Raw genomic sequence first — 12,240 nt, forward strand, 5'->3', positions numbered from 1 at the left:
GTCACTGTGTGCAGTCTCATCCTCCTGTGCAGTCATCATGTGTAGTCTCATCCTCCTGTGCAGTCACTGTGTGCAGTCTCATCCTCCTGTGCAGTCATTGTGTGCAGTCTCATCCTCCTGTGCAGTCATTGTGTGCAGTCTCATCCTCCTGTGCAGTCACCGTATACAGTCTCATCCTCCTGTGCAGTCACCGTGTGCAGTCTCATCCTCCTGTGCAGTCACCTTGTGCAGTCTCATCCTCCTGTGCGGTCACCGTGTGCAGTCTCATCCTCCTGTACAGTCACCATGTGCAGTCTCATCCTCCTGTGCCATCACCGTGTGCACTCTCATTCTCCTGTGCAGTCACCATGTGCAGTCTCATCTTCCTGTGCAGTCATCATGTGTAGTCTCATCCTCCTGTGCAGTCACCGTGTGCAGTCTCATCCTCCTTTCCAGTCACTGTATGCAGTTTCTGCAACTAAATAACATCATGCAGCACTAATAATATCTCCGAGCAGGACCAAATACCAAAGTGCGCCCTAATGAAGTCAGAACAAAATACTTCCCCAGCTAAAAAAATACCACCAGTTCAGCATAAAGTAAGTGTCCAGAAGTGTCAAATGCCACAGTATAGCACAAAATACCTCTCCAGGAGTGCTAAACAGATAATGCAATACAGCACAAAATACCTCCTGCCAGTGATAAACAAACTCACAGTACCACATAAAATACATCTCAAGGAGATCAATGCACTACAGAACAGCACAAAATACCTCTCCAGCATTATTAAACAAATACCATAGTGCAGCACAATATACCTCTTCAGCAGAGCCAAATACTGCAGTGTGGCACAAAAAAGTTGTCCAACAGTGCTAAACAGAAACCGCAGTGCTGTACACAGTACCTCTCCAGTAGCACTAAATACCACAGTACAGCACAAAATACCTCTCCAGCAGTGCCAAATAAACACTGGAGTGCAGCACAAAATACCTCTCCAGCAGTGCTAATTAATACCAAAGTGCAGCACAACTGGTAACAGTACTGTCCCCATCCCCCTTCCCTTTTTCCTATTGCCTTCCTAATCCCTTCTCACCTCTCCTCCTCCATATTTAACCCATACATTCTCCCACAAGCATTCCTTCCCAGACTAGAAGCACAAGAGATACTGAAGATGGGATAGAGGGAGGCAGATGGGCTCTTAGCTCTTCAGTAGCTCCCCTGTAGTCTCCATGCTCTCATCCCTCAGGGTGCAGGACCTGTGAAATCATGATCAGGTCACCATGATGCAGGTCCTTTACCCATTCTATCCACAGAGACTACACTGGTGATCATGACTGGTACGTTCAGTGTTCTGATACCAGTATGCTGCCTTTATAGGTGCCTGCTCAGAGTGTCAATACACCGCAACAAGCAGACACACTGAAGCGATGTGCGAGTTGCTGCGCATGCGCTGTTTACTAGCACACATCGCGGCCGCTCCACTGTTCTATGAGCTAGGCCAAGAGCTGCCACGATGTGTGAGTTTACTGTGCATGCGCCAGGCAAATCGCACATAGCAGTGTGTCTGCTCGTAGCAGAGTATTGCCGCTCCGAGCAGGCACCTGTAAAGGTAGCATACAGTGATCCTTCAGCGGCGGATCCGCTGCATAATGCGTGTGAACTTACCCCTAGTCTTTGCTGAGGTCCAGTGCAGTCAAGTCCTAGGAGTGTGTCTGGAGTCCATAGTAGACCTCAAGTCAGTCCAGCAGCCACAATTGTACAAGTAAGCTACAACCAGAGCATTGTCTCAAGTCAAGTCAGCTAAAGTCATCTGTCTTAAGTCAGCGTGGCCTGCACCACAATTGTTCAATGCAAGTTCCAGCAAACCCTAAGGTCTCTGAAGTCACTGGTCACCTCGGTGGGCCTGGCTGAACTGTATAGACTGTTCCATCGGTCACTAAGTAAAGCTACCATTGTCCATAACTTGGTGTTGGAGTCATTATTGCCCCCGTGCCTAGCCTAGGATCAAGCGGGATACCTTCGGGTGGTATTCAGGATAAACCACGCCCTGGCATCACGAATACAAGGGATTGATGCCATCTGCCCCTAGGGTAATTCCATCTGTCCTACATCACACCCTCTACCACATATGTATATATATAGTATCTCACCCTAAGATATTACTTGGATTCTCCCGCACTCGCAGGCCTGTTATTGGCCCATTTAGCTGCTCCGAGGAGAATGAGAAGGCAGTGCCCCCTCCTGCACCGTACTCCCCCACGAAGGAAGAACGACGTGACCGCACTACAGGAGGAGAAGAGATGATTAAAGGAGAACTCCAACACATCCAGATGTATTATACCCATATATTATATACACATCCAGATATATTATACCATACAGTGGGGATCAAAAGTTTAGGCACCCCAGGTAAAAATGTGTATTAATGTGCATAAAGAAGCCAAGGAAAGATGGAAAAATCTCCAAAAGGCATCAAATTACAGATTAGACATTCTTATAATATGTCAACAAAAGTTAGATTTTATTTCCATCATTTACACTTTCAAAATAACAGAAAACAAAAAAATGGTGTCTGCAAAAGTTTGGCCACCCTGCAGAATTTATAGCATACACTGCCCCCTTTGCAAAGCTGAGACCTGCCAGTGTCATGGATTGTTCTCAATCATCATCTGGGAAGACCAAGTGATGTCAATCTCAAAGGTTTTAAATGCCCAGACTCATCTGACCTTGCCCCAACAATCAGCACCATGGGTTCTTCTAAGCAGTTGTCTAGAAATCTGAAAATAGTTGATGCTCACAAAGCTGGAGAAGGCTATAAGAAGATAGCAAAACCTTTTCCGATGTCAATATCCTCTGTTCGGAATGTAATTAAGAAATGGCAGTCATCAGGAACAGTGGAAGTTAAAGCAAGATCTGGAAGACCAAGAAAAATATCAGACAGAACAGCTCGCAGGATTGTGAGAAAACAATTCAAACCCCACGTTTGACTGCACAATCCCTCCAGAAAAATCTGTCAGACACTGGATTTGTGGTACACTATTCCACTATAAAGAGATACTTGTACAAATATGGTCTTCATGGAAGAGTCATCAGAAGAAAACCTCTTCTACGTTCTCACCACAAAAATCAGCGTTTGAACTTTGAAAATGAACATATACAAGACAAGGCTGATGCAGTTTGGAAACAAGTTCTGTGGACCGATGAGGTTAAAATTTAACATTTTGGCCGTAATGAGCAAAGGTACGTTTGGAGAAGAAGGGGAACAGAATTTAATGAAAAGAACCTATGTCCAACTGTTAAGCATGGGGGTGGATCAATCATGCTTTGGGGTTGTATTGCAGCCAGTGGCACAGGGAACATCTCACGAGTAGAAGGAAAATGGATTCAATAAAATTTCAGCAAATTTTGGATGCTAACTTGATGCCATCTGTGAAAAATCTGAAGTTAAAGAGAGGATGGCTTCTACAAATGGATAATGATCCTAAACACACCTCGAAATCCACGGGGGATTACATCAAGAGGCGTAAACTGAAGGTTTTGCCATGGCCTTCACAATCTCCTGACCTCAACATAATTGAAAATCTATGGATAGACCTTAAAAGAGCAGTGCATGACAGACAGCCCAGAAATCTCAAAGAACTGGAAGACTTTTGTAAGGAAGAATGGGCAAAGATACCTTAAACAAGAACTGAAAGACTATTGGCTGGCTACAAAAGCGTTTACAAGCTGTGATACTTGCCAAAGGGGGCAGGACAAGATATTAACTCTGCAGGGTGCCCAAACTTTTGCAGACACCATTTTTTTGTTTTCTGTTATTTTGAAAGTGTAAATGATGGAAATAAAATTTTTGTTGACATATTATAAGAATGTCTAATCTGTAATTTGATGCCTTTTGGAGATTTTTCCATCTTTCCTTGGCTTCTTTATGCACATTAATAAATATTTTTACCTGGGGTGCCCAAACTTTTGATCCCCACTGTATATTATATACACATCCAGATATATTATACCTATATATTATATACACAGCTCATATATTGGGATTACACAGGATGAGTGAAATTATTTCTGCCGATTATGAACATAAATAAAAGCAACAGGTCACAGGGAAAAGTGTAATGACCATCACTCACCACTAGAGGCCACTGAGGAGCCCAGGATCAGGCACAGACACAGCAGAGCCAGCATTGTGCAGGGAGGGAAGCGAAGTCCAGGGGGTCACTGGTCCAGAGCTATAACCCGGAAGATGTAATATGTGATATATTATTATACATAACAGGGATGTGGGGTGATATATCAGAAGTGACCACACTTTCTCAACATAAGCAGGCCCCTGCAGTAGTAGCAGGCCTCAGTAGGTAGTAACAGCCCCCTGCAGTAGTAGCAGCCCCCTGTAGGTAGTAACTGCCACCTGTTGGTAGTACCAGTCCCCTGTCACCTGAAGCAGCAGCAGCTACCTGTAGTACCAGTCCCCTGTAGTAGCAGATCCTCTGTAGATAATACCAGTCCCTTGCAGTAGCAGCAGCCACCTGTAGTAGGAGATCCACTGGAAGAAGTAGCAGTCCCCTGTAGTAGCAGCTCCCCCTTAAAGTAGTAGCAGTCCCCTGTAGTAGCAGCATCTCCATGTAGTAGCAGCCCCCTGTAAGTTGTAGCAGCTACTCTATAGGTAGCAGCAGCCCCCTTGTAGTAGCATCTACTCTATAGGTAGCAGCAGCCCCCCTGTAGTAACAGCTACTCTATAGGTAGCAGCAGCCCCCCTGTAGTAACAGCTACTCTATAGGTAGCAGCAGCCCCCCTGTAGTAGCAGCAGATCTTATGTAGTAGTAGCAGCCCCCCTGTAGTAACAGCTACTCTATAGGTAGCAGCAGCCCCCCTGTAGTAACAGCTACTCTATAGGTAGCAGCAGCCCCCCTGTAGTAGCAGCAGCTCTTATGTAGTAGTAGCAGCCCCCCTGTAGTAACAGCTACTCTATAGGTAGCAGCAGCCCCCCTGTAGTAGCAGCTACTCTATAGGTAGCAGCAGCCCCCCTGTCGTAGCAGCAGCTCTTATGTAGTAGTAGCAGCTCCCCTGTAGGTAGAAGCAGCTCCCTGTAGGTAGCAGCCCCCTGAAGTTGTGGCCCTCAGTAAGTTGTGGCAGCCCCCTGTAGGTAGCAGCCCCCCTCCTCCCGTAGTACCAGCAGCTCTTCTATAGTAGCATCCCCCTGTAAGTTGTAGCAGCAACCTGTAGTGGAATCTACTTTGTAGATAGCAGCAGCCTCCTGTCATAGCAGCAGCTCTTATGTAGTAGTAGCAGCTCCCCTGTAGGTAGCAGCAGCCCCCTGTAGGTAGCAACCCCCTGATGTTGTGGCCCCCAGTAAGTTGTGGCAGCCCCCTGTAGGTAGCAGCCCCCCCTCCTCCTTTAGTACCAGCAGGTCTTCTGTAGTAGCAGCCCCCTGTAAGTTGTAGCAGCCCCTGAATTGGCAGCTACTTTATAAATAGCAGCAGCCTCCTGTTGTAGCAGCAGCTCTTCTGTAGTAGCAGTTCCCCCTATAGGTAGTAGCAGCCCCATGTAAGTTGAAGAAGCCCCCTGAAGTAGCAGCTACCCTGTAGGTAGCAGCAGCCCCCTGAGGTAGCAGAAGCTCTTCTGTAGTAGCAGTTCCCCTGTAGGTAGCATCAGCCCCCTGTAGGTAGCAGCAGCTCCCTGTAGGTAGCAGCAGCCCTCTGTAGGTTGTAGCAGCCTCCTGTAGTAGCAGCAGCCCCCATGCTCTGTTAAAGTGACAGAACAGAGTGCTGCTCCATTTAAGTGGCCTGACAGATTGGGGTCTGGAGGTGAGTGGCACGTGGCTTGTGAGTAGTGGTTTGACCACCCCTATGATATACTGACAATGATGAGAGTACCCCGAAGCTGGTAATGAATTTATCATGGCCGGGGTGATATACTGGGAGCCATACTGGGCCCATCTGCTTCCTGGGTCAGTGTGACCCCTATATATAATGTCCCCGTCCAGTCCTAGAGGTGGAGGATGAGACACTTACCTGGTCTCAGTCTGCAGGGATGTGACTGTGACCTTTATCATCACCTGTTTATATAGGATCCTCTGGCACCTATCATATATAGCGGAGGGCAGGGCAGTGACATCACCTTAACCCCATCACTGCCAACTTCATGAGAGTTTCTTACCTGTAGTATCTGCAGTGTGTGGGAGATGAGCGGTGCCCGCAGGGTTAATGTGACCCCGGAGAGACAAAGGGCACAGACAGAACATGTACTATGTGTAATATAATCTGGTATAAATCCCCCAGCGCTTCCTGATACTATAAATTCCTTTTATTAAATCAAACATAAAAGCTTGTAGAAACTTTTTGTCGTAACCAGACTGCGTGTTCATCCCCTGGATATACATATTATGCTGGAAGAACGTTCATTGGGCTGTCAGTCCCCTTTCTAGCTTCACCACATATACATGCACACTCGCCTTGGCTGAGCATGCATGTATCTTTTTTTTTTCTTCTTTTTTTTTTACTTCTTCTTAAAGGGGTACTCCACTGGAAAATATAATTATTATTTTTTTTTAATCAACTGGTGCCAGAAAGTTAAACAGATTTGTAAATGATTTCTATTATAAAAATCTTAATCCTTCCAGTACTTATCAGCTGCTGTTATGCTCCACAGGAAGTTCTTTTCCTTTTGAATTTCCTTTCTGCCTGACCACCGTGCTCTCTGCTGAAACCTCTGTCCATTTTAGGAACTGTCCAGAGCAGGATAGGTTTGCTATGGAGATTTGCTCCTGGTCTGGACAGTTCCTAAAATGGACAGAGGTGTCAGCAGAGAGCACGGTGGTCAGGCAGAAAGGAAATTCAAAAAGAAAAGAACTTCCTGTGGATCATACAGCAGCAGATAAGTACTGGAAGGATTAAGATTTTTTAATAGAAGTATTTTGTAAATCTGTTTAACTTTCTGTTAGCAGTTTATTTAAAAAAAAAAAATGATCATGTTTTCCAGTGGAGTACCCCTTTAACTACTTTAACCCCAATTGTTCCTTTCCATCGCCCTAACTTTTCCTTCCCAGGCTACATTACATTTTAAATTTAACCCTTATTTTTTAAATCAGGGTGCTGCCAGCTGTTGCAAAACTACAACTCCCAGCATGCCCGGACAGCCTTCGGCTGTCCGGGCATGCTGGGAGTTGTAGTTTGGCAGCAGTTGGCGGTGCCCTGGTTGGGACACACTCTATAATACAGTACTTTTGACTATGATGACGGAGCAACAGTGAGAAAGTTAAACAGATTTTTAATAATTTTTATGTAAAAATCTTAATCCTTCCAGTATTTATCAGCTGCTGTATGCTCCACAGGAAGTTGTGTAGTTCTTTCCAGTCTGACCACAGTGCTCTCTGCTGACACCTCTGTCCATGTCAGGAACTGTCAAGAATCCCCATAGCAAACCTCTCCTGCTTTGGACAATTCCTGACACGGACAGAGGTGTCAGCAGAGAGCACTGTGGTCAGACTGGTAAGAACTACACAACTTCCTGTGGAGCATACAGCAGCTAATAAATTCTGGAAGGATTAAGATTGTTAAATAGAAGTCATTTACGAATCTACCTTTCAGGAGTCAGTTTATGTGAAAAAATTTTTTCCCCCTCTGGAGTACCCCTTTATGCATTGGCTTTCAGTTTGTTTGCTTTGGTTTATTGGGTGTGGAGGATGAACGGCACTTAATATAACAGGATTAGTGAATTTTTTTTGTAGATGGAATTGCATAAGAAGTAGCCAGGAAACAGTGGAGCAAACAAAAACAAAGGAACCAAGAGAATAGACGTACATGTCAACAATAGAGGGCGAGTGGCCTGGGAAGAAGGTCAAGGGGGGAACTGAGGCCAGAAACCAACACAGATATATGGTGAACTAAACCAGAACCTAACAGTAATCTATGTACAGTATATAACATTCAGAGTGTGTATATGTAGGTATGTGTGTGTATGTAGGTATGTGTGTTTATGTATCTGTGTGTATATCTATGTATGTGTGTTTATGTATCTGTGTGTATATGTATGTGTGTGTATGTATGTAGATATGTATGTGTGTATGTATGTGTATGTATGTACTGTATGTGTGTGTTTATGTATCTGTGTGTACATGTATGTAAGTGTGTATGTATGTGTGTGTATGTATATGTGTGTATATGTATGTATGTATGTGTGTATGTATGTGTGTAGATATGTATGTGTGTATGTATGTACTGTATGTATGTGTGTTTATGTATCTGTGTGTACATGTATGTAAGTGTGTATGTATGTGTGTGTATGTATATGTGTGTATATGTATGTGGGTGTATGAGTGTGTGTGTGTCTATCTATCTGTATGTATGTGTATGTATGTATGAGTGTGTATGTATGTATGTATGTGTGTGTATGTGTGTGTGCATGTATGTGTGTGTATGTATATGTGTGTATATGTATGTGGGTGTATGAGTGTGTGTCTATCTATCTGTATGTATGTGTATGTATGTATGAGTGTGTATGTATGTATGTGTGTATGTGTGTGTGCATGTATGTGTGTATGTATATGTGTGTATATGTATGTGGGTGTATGAGTGTGTGTCTATCTATCTGTATGTATGTGTATGTATGTATGAGTGTGTATGTATGTATGTATGTATGTATGTGTGTATGTGTGTGTGCATGTATGTGTGTGTATGTATCTGTCTGTATATGTATATGTATGTATGTGTGTTTATGTGTGTATGTGTGTGCATGTATGTAAATATGTATGTGTGTATGTATGTATGTATGTGTATGTATGTATGTATATATGTATGTGTGTATGTATGTATGTGTGTATGTGTGTGTGCATGTATGTGTGTGTATGTATCTGTGTGTATATGTATGTATGTATGTGTGTTTATGTGTGTATGTGTGTGCATGTATGTAAATATGTATGTGTGTATGTATGTATGTGTATGTATGTACTGTATGTAGGTGTGTTTATGTGAATTAAGGTAGAAGACAGACATGGTCGCACATCTACAATCTTGTATAATGATCTGATTGCTTCTCAGCATAATTTCAAAAACTAACAGGTTGTTAGTATATACGTTTTGATCAAAAAGTACAAGACCACTCGCCACGTCAAGGCCACCTATTTAGAGTGGGTCCCTAACGTCCCTAGCATAAAATGGTGTAGCACTGGGCGGCGACCACCACCACCACCAGTGCCCACAGGGGGAACGACCCACTGGCAGAGCGGTCCCAATGCCACTCAAACCAGTCAATGGGTCGCACCTCCCCACAGACACGGCACCACGGCAGCAACAGATGCCGCACAGCACCACACCAGTGTGAACAGGGTGCTACAGCTCACTTACCATGCTCTCCCAGTCAGACTGGGAGGCTGCTAGGAAAGTATGTATCTGTGTGTACATGTATGTATGTGTGTGTATGTGTATATATGTATGTGTGTATGTGTGTGTGCATATGTATGTATGTGTGTATGTATGTGTGTGTGTGTGTATGTATGTATGTGTGTATGTGTATATATGTATGTGTGTGTATGTGTGTGTGCATATGTATGTATGTGTGTATGTATGTATGCATGTGTGTGTATGTATGTATGTGTGTGTATGTATGTATGTGTGTGTGTATGTATGTGTATGTATGTATGTATGTATGTGTTTGTGTATGTATGTATGTGTGTATGCATGTGTGTGTATGTATGTATGTGTGTGTATGTATGTGTATGTATGTATGTTTGTGTATGTATGTATGTATGTATGTATGTGTGTGTGTATGTATATGTGTGTGTATGTATGTGTGTATGTATGTATGTGTGTGTATGAGTGTGTGTCTATCTATCTGTATGTATGTGTATGTATGAGTGTGTTTGCATGTATGTGTGTATATGGATAAATGTGTGTATGTATATGTGTGTATATGTGTATGTAGGTATCTATGTGTTGTGAGAAGGTGAAGGGCATTGTGGTTGGTGGGCGGTATGTGTCACCAAGGCTTATCCAATGTCTGTGCTGCGATGCAGACTGACACTGTGGCTGTAGTATGGCTGGAAGGCCAATCCGGGACGGCTCTTACCGGGAATGACCAAGTGCAGGGTGGGGGTCATTCCCCACAATCCAGGCCGTCTTTTGTTGGCCTTAAAGGCAGCCTGCTCCACCAGCTGAGGGGGATTTGCTAGTTGCAGCTGTGGTAGCCCTTGGGGGGTATAGTGTAGTTGGGGTGTTGCTGTGTTGGAATATGAGGGGTTTAAATGAACCCCTCATATTCCAACACAGCAACACCAGGGTGAGGGTTAATACGCTGAGGTAATTGCTAGGCCTATCGCCACCCTTCCCAGAAACGATAGGTGCATGCAGAAATGATTGTCCACGGCAGTGCTGAACTTGCAGGAACTTTACTGATGAGTTGCGGTCCATTCAGTAACGGTAACAGTCTTAGTAACAGAGTCTATTATCAGCGTGGCAGGGACTGACAGTTGCTTAGGACCGATAAGTTATCCTGAGATTAGTAGAACTAGCTTTTGCAGAGATCCACTGGATTTAGGGGTCTTTTTAGGTCCAGTGATCTTGCGGAGTAACAGGGAACTGAAGTAACTCACAGTTTTGGAATGATGGCCGTTGCCGCAAGGCTTTGGACTAGTGGTTGCCGATGACAGCTGCTCAGATCCGTCCTCATCAGCAGCCCACGAGGAAAGAGAGAGATTAATGGCCGCCGCTCCCTTATATGGGCAGGGCCGTTTTGGATTGGTCCATGTCAGCTGTCACTCACCGTTACATAGGATGGTGGGTGATCACCTGACTGCCTCCAAAGGTCCTTGAGTAAAAACCACAGAGTTCTGGAACGCTTCACGTGACCCGCAAGTCCTGCGACACTAACAACAAGGTAAGTACATTTATATACATATAGACAATTAGAATTTGAATAATTTAAATTATTAAAGGGGTGACTAGGGGCTAACTATAGATGAGGATCCCACTGGTACCTAGGGACTCTGACTTTGGGGACCTCACCACAAGGTAACGGATGCAATCTGGTACCGGGACACCACACAGCTCACACTGCCAGAGAAAGCTGAGTGTGGAGTTCTTCCCTGCATTTGCTCCAAGGGTGGGAGCTGGTCAGCTGACTGCCTGGAGGCCTGGAAAAGACTTGCTTAATGCCGCATGGCATGGACTCAGGTGTGAACAAAGACCTAAGGAATACAGGTGGACTTTTGTTACTTTTTCCTTTGTTCTGCATGTAAAGACTGTTTGCTTTGTGAATAAAACACTGTGTGAATAAAACACTGAACTTTGAGTTAAAAAGTCCTGTTTCCGTGCCTCTATACTACAACCGCACCTGTCTGTAAGAGCGAGTCATCACAGTGTGTATGTATGTTTGTTTTTATGTGTGTGTATGTATGTGTGTATGTTTCAACATCTATTTAAAACAGCTGTAAATATTTTGATGAAACTTGGTCACATTTTACAAAAAATATAGGATGGCTAACTTGTCTAAAGTCCCCTGCAAATCTCCACAAGCTCCGCCCCCTGCATCTTCTGATGTTTCCCAATTCAGCTCACAAGCCACGGCCTTCCCACAAGCAATGCCACTTCTATTATCAGCCCTTTTTTTTGTTCCAGATCAAGGCCGAAAATACTATTTCTTTAACCAAAATCTCTTCATCTCTGCTCAGCCCCACCTTACTCTACAGGCTCTGCATCTCCAAGTGAATGTGTCAGTCCAGGTACAAGCCACACCCCCTCCCACACACCACGCCCCCTCGCCCTACAATCTATTCATCACAGGTCAGCCCTACCTGAGGACGAGATAGGAGGAGGGCATATTAGGTCGGGATAGGAGGATGAGATAGGAGGAAGGGATATGACAGTGGTCCCTAACCTTGTAGAGGTCCTGAACCCCACCAGTTTCATATGCGCATTCACCGAACCCCTCTTAATTGGAAAAATAAAATATGATTTTTTCTAATTCAAAACATAGGAGGTATATATTTATACATAGGAGGTATATATTTATACATAGGAGGTATATATTTATACATAGGAGGTATATATTTATACATAGGAGGTATATATTTATACATAGGAGGTATATATTTATACATAGGAGGTATATATTTATACATAGGAGGTATATATTTATACATAGGAGGTATATATTTATACATAGGAGGTATATATTTATACATAGGAGGTATATATTTATACATAGGAGGTATATATTTATATATAGGAGGTATATATTTATACATAGGAGGTATATATTTATACA

At 43.8% G+C, this 12,240-nt stretch overlaps 1 long non-coding RNA gene across 1 annotated transcript; it reads right to left on the minus strand.

Annotated features, from left to right (window-relative positions):
* Window positions 1-2,131: 2,131 nt before the first annotated feature.
* Window positions 2,132-10,643, minus strand: LOC130284160 (uncharacterized). Its single transcript, XR_008846933.1, has 3 exons — window positions 10,568-10,643; window positions 4,113-4,211; window positions 2,132-2,262 (listed from the first exon to the last, which is right to left on the minus strand). It is a non-coding gene; the product is annotated as an uncharacterized LOC130284160 (long non-coding RNA).
* Window positions 10,644-12,240: the final 1,597 nt, after the last annotated feature.

The sequence above is a fragment of the Hyla sarda genome, chromosome 8, assembly GCF_029499605.1.
Source record: "Hyla sarda isolate aHylSar1 chromosome 8, aHylSar1.hap1, whole genome shotgun sequence".
NCBI classification, from domain to species: Eukaryota; Metazoa; Chordata; class Amphibia; order Anura; family Hylidae; genus Hyla; species Hyla sarda.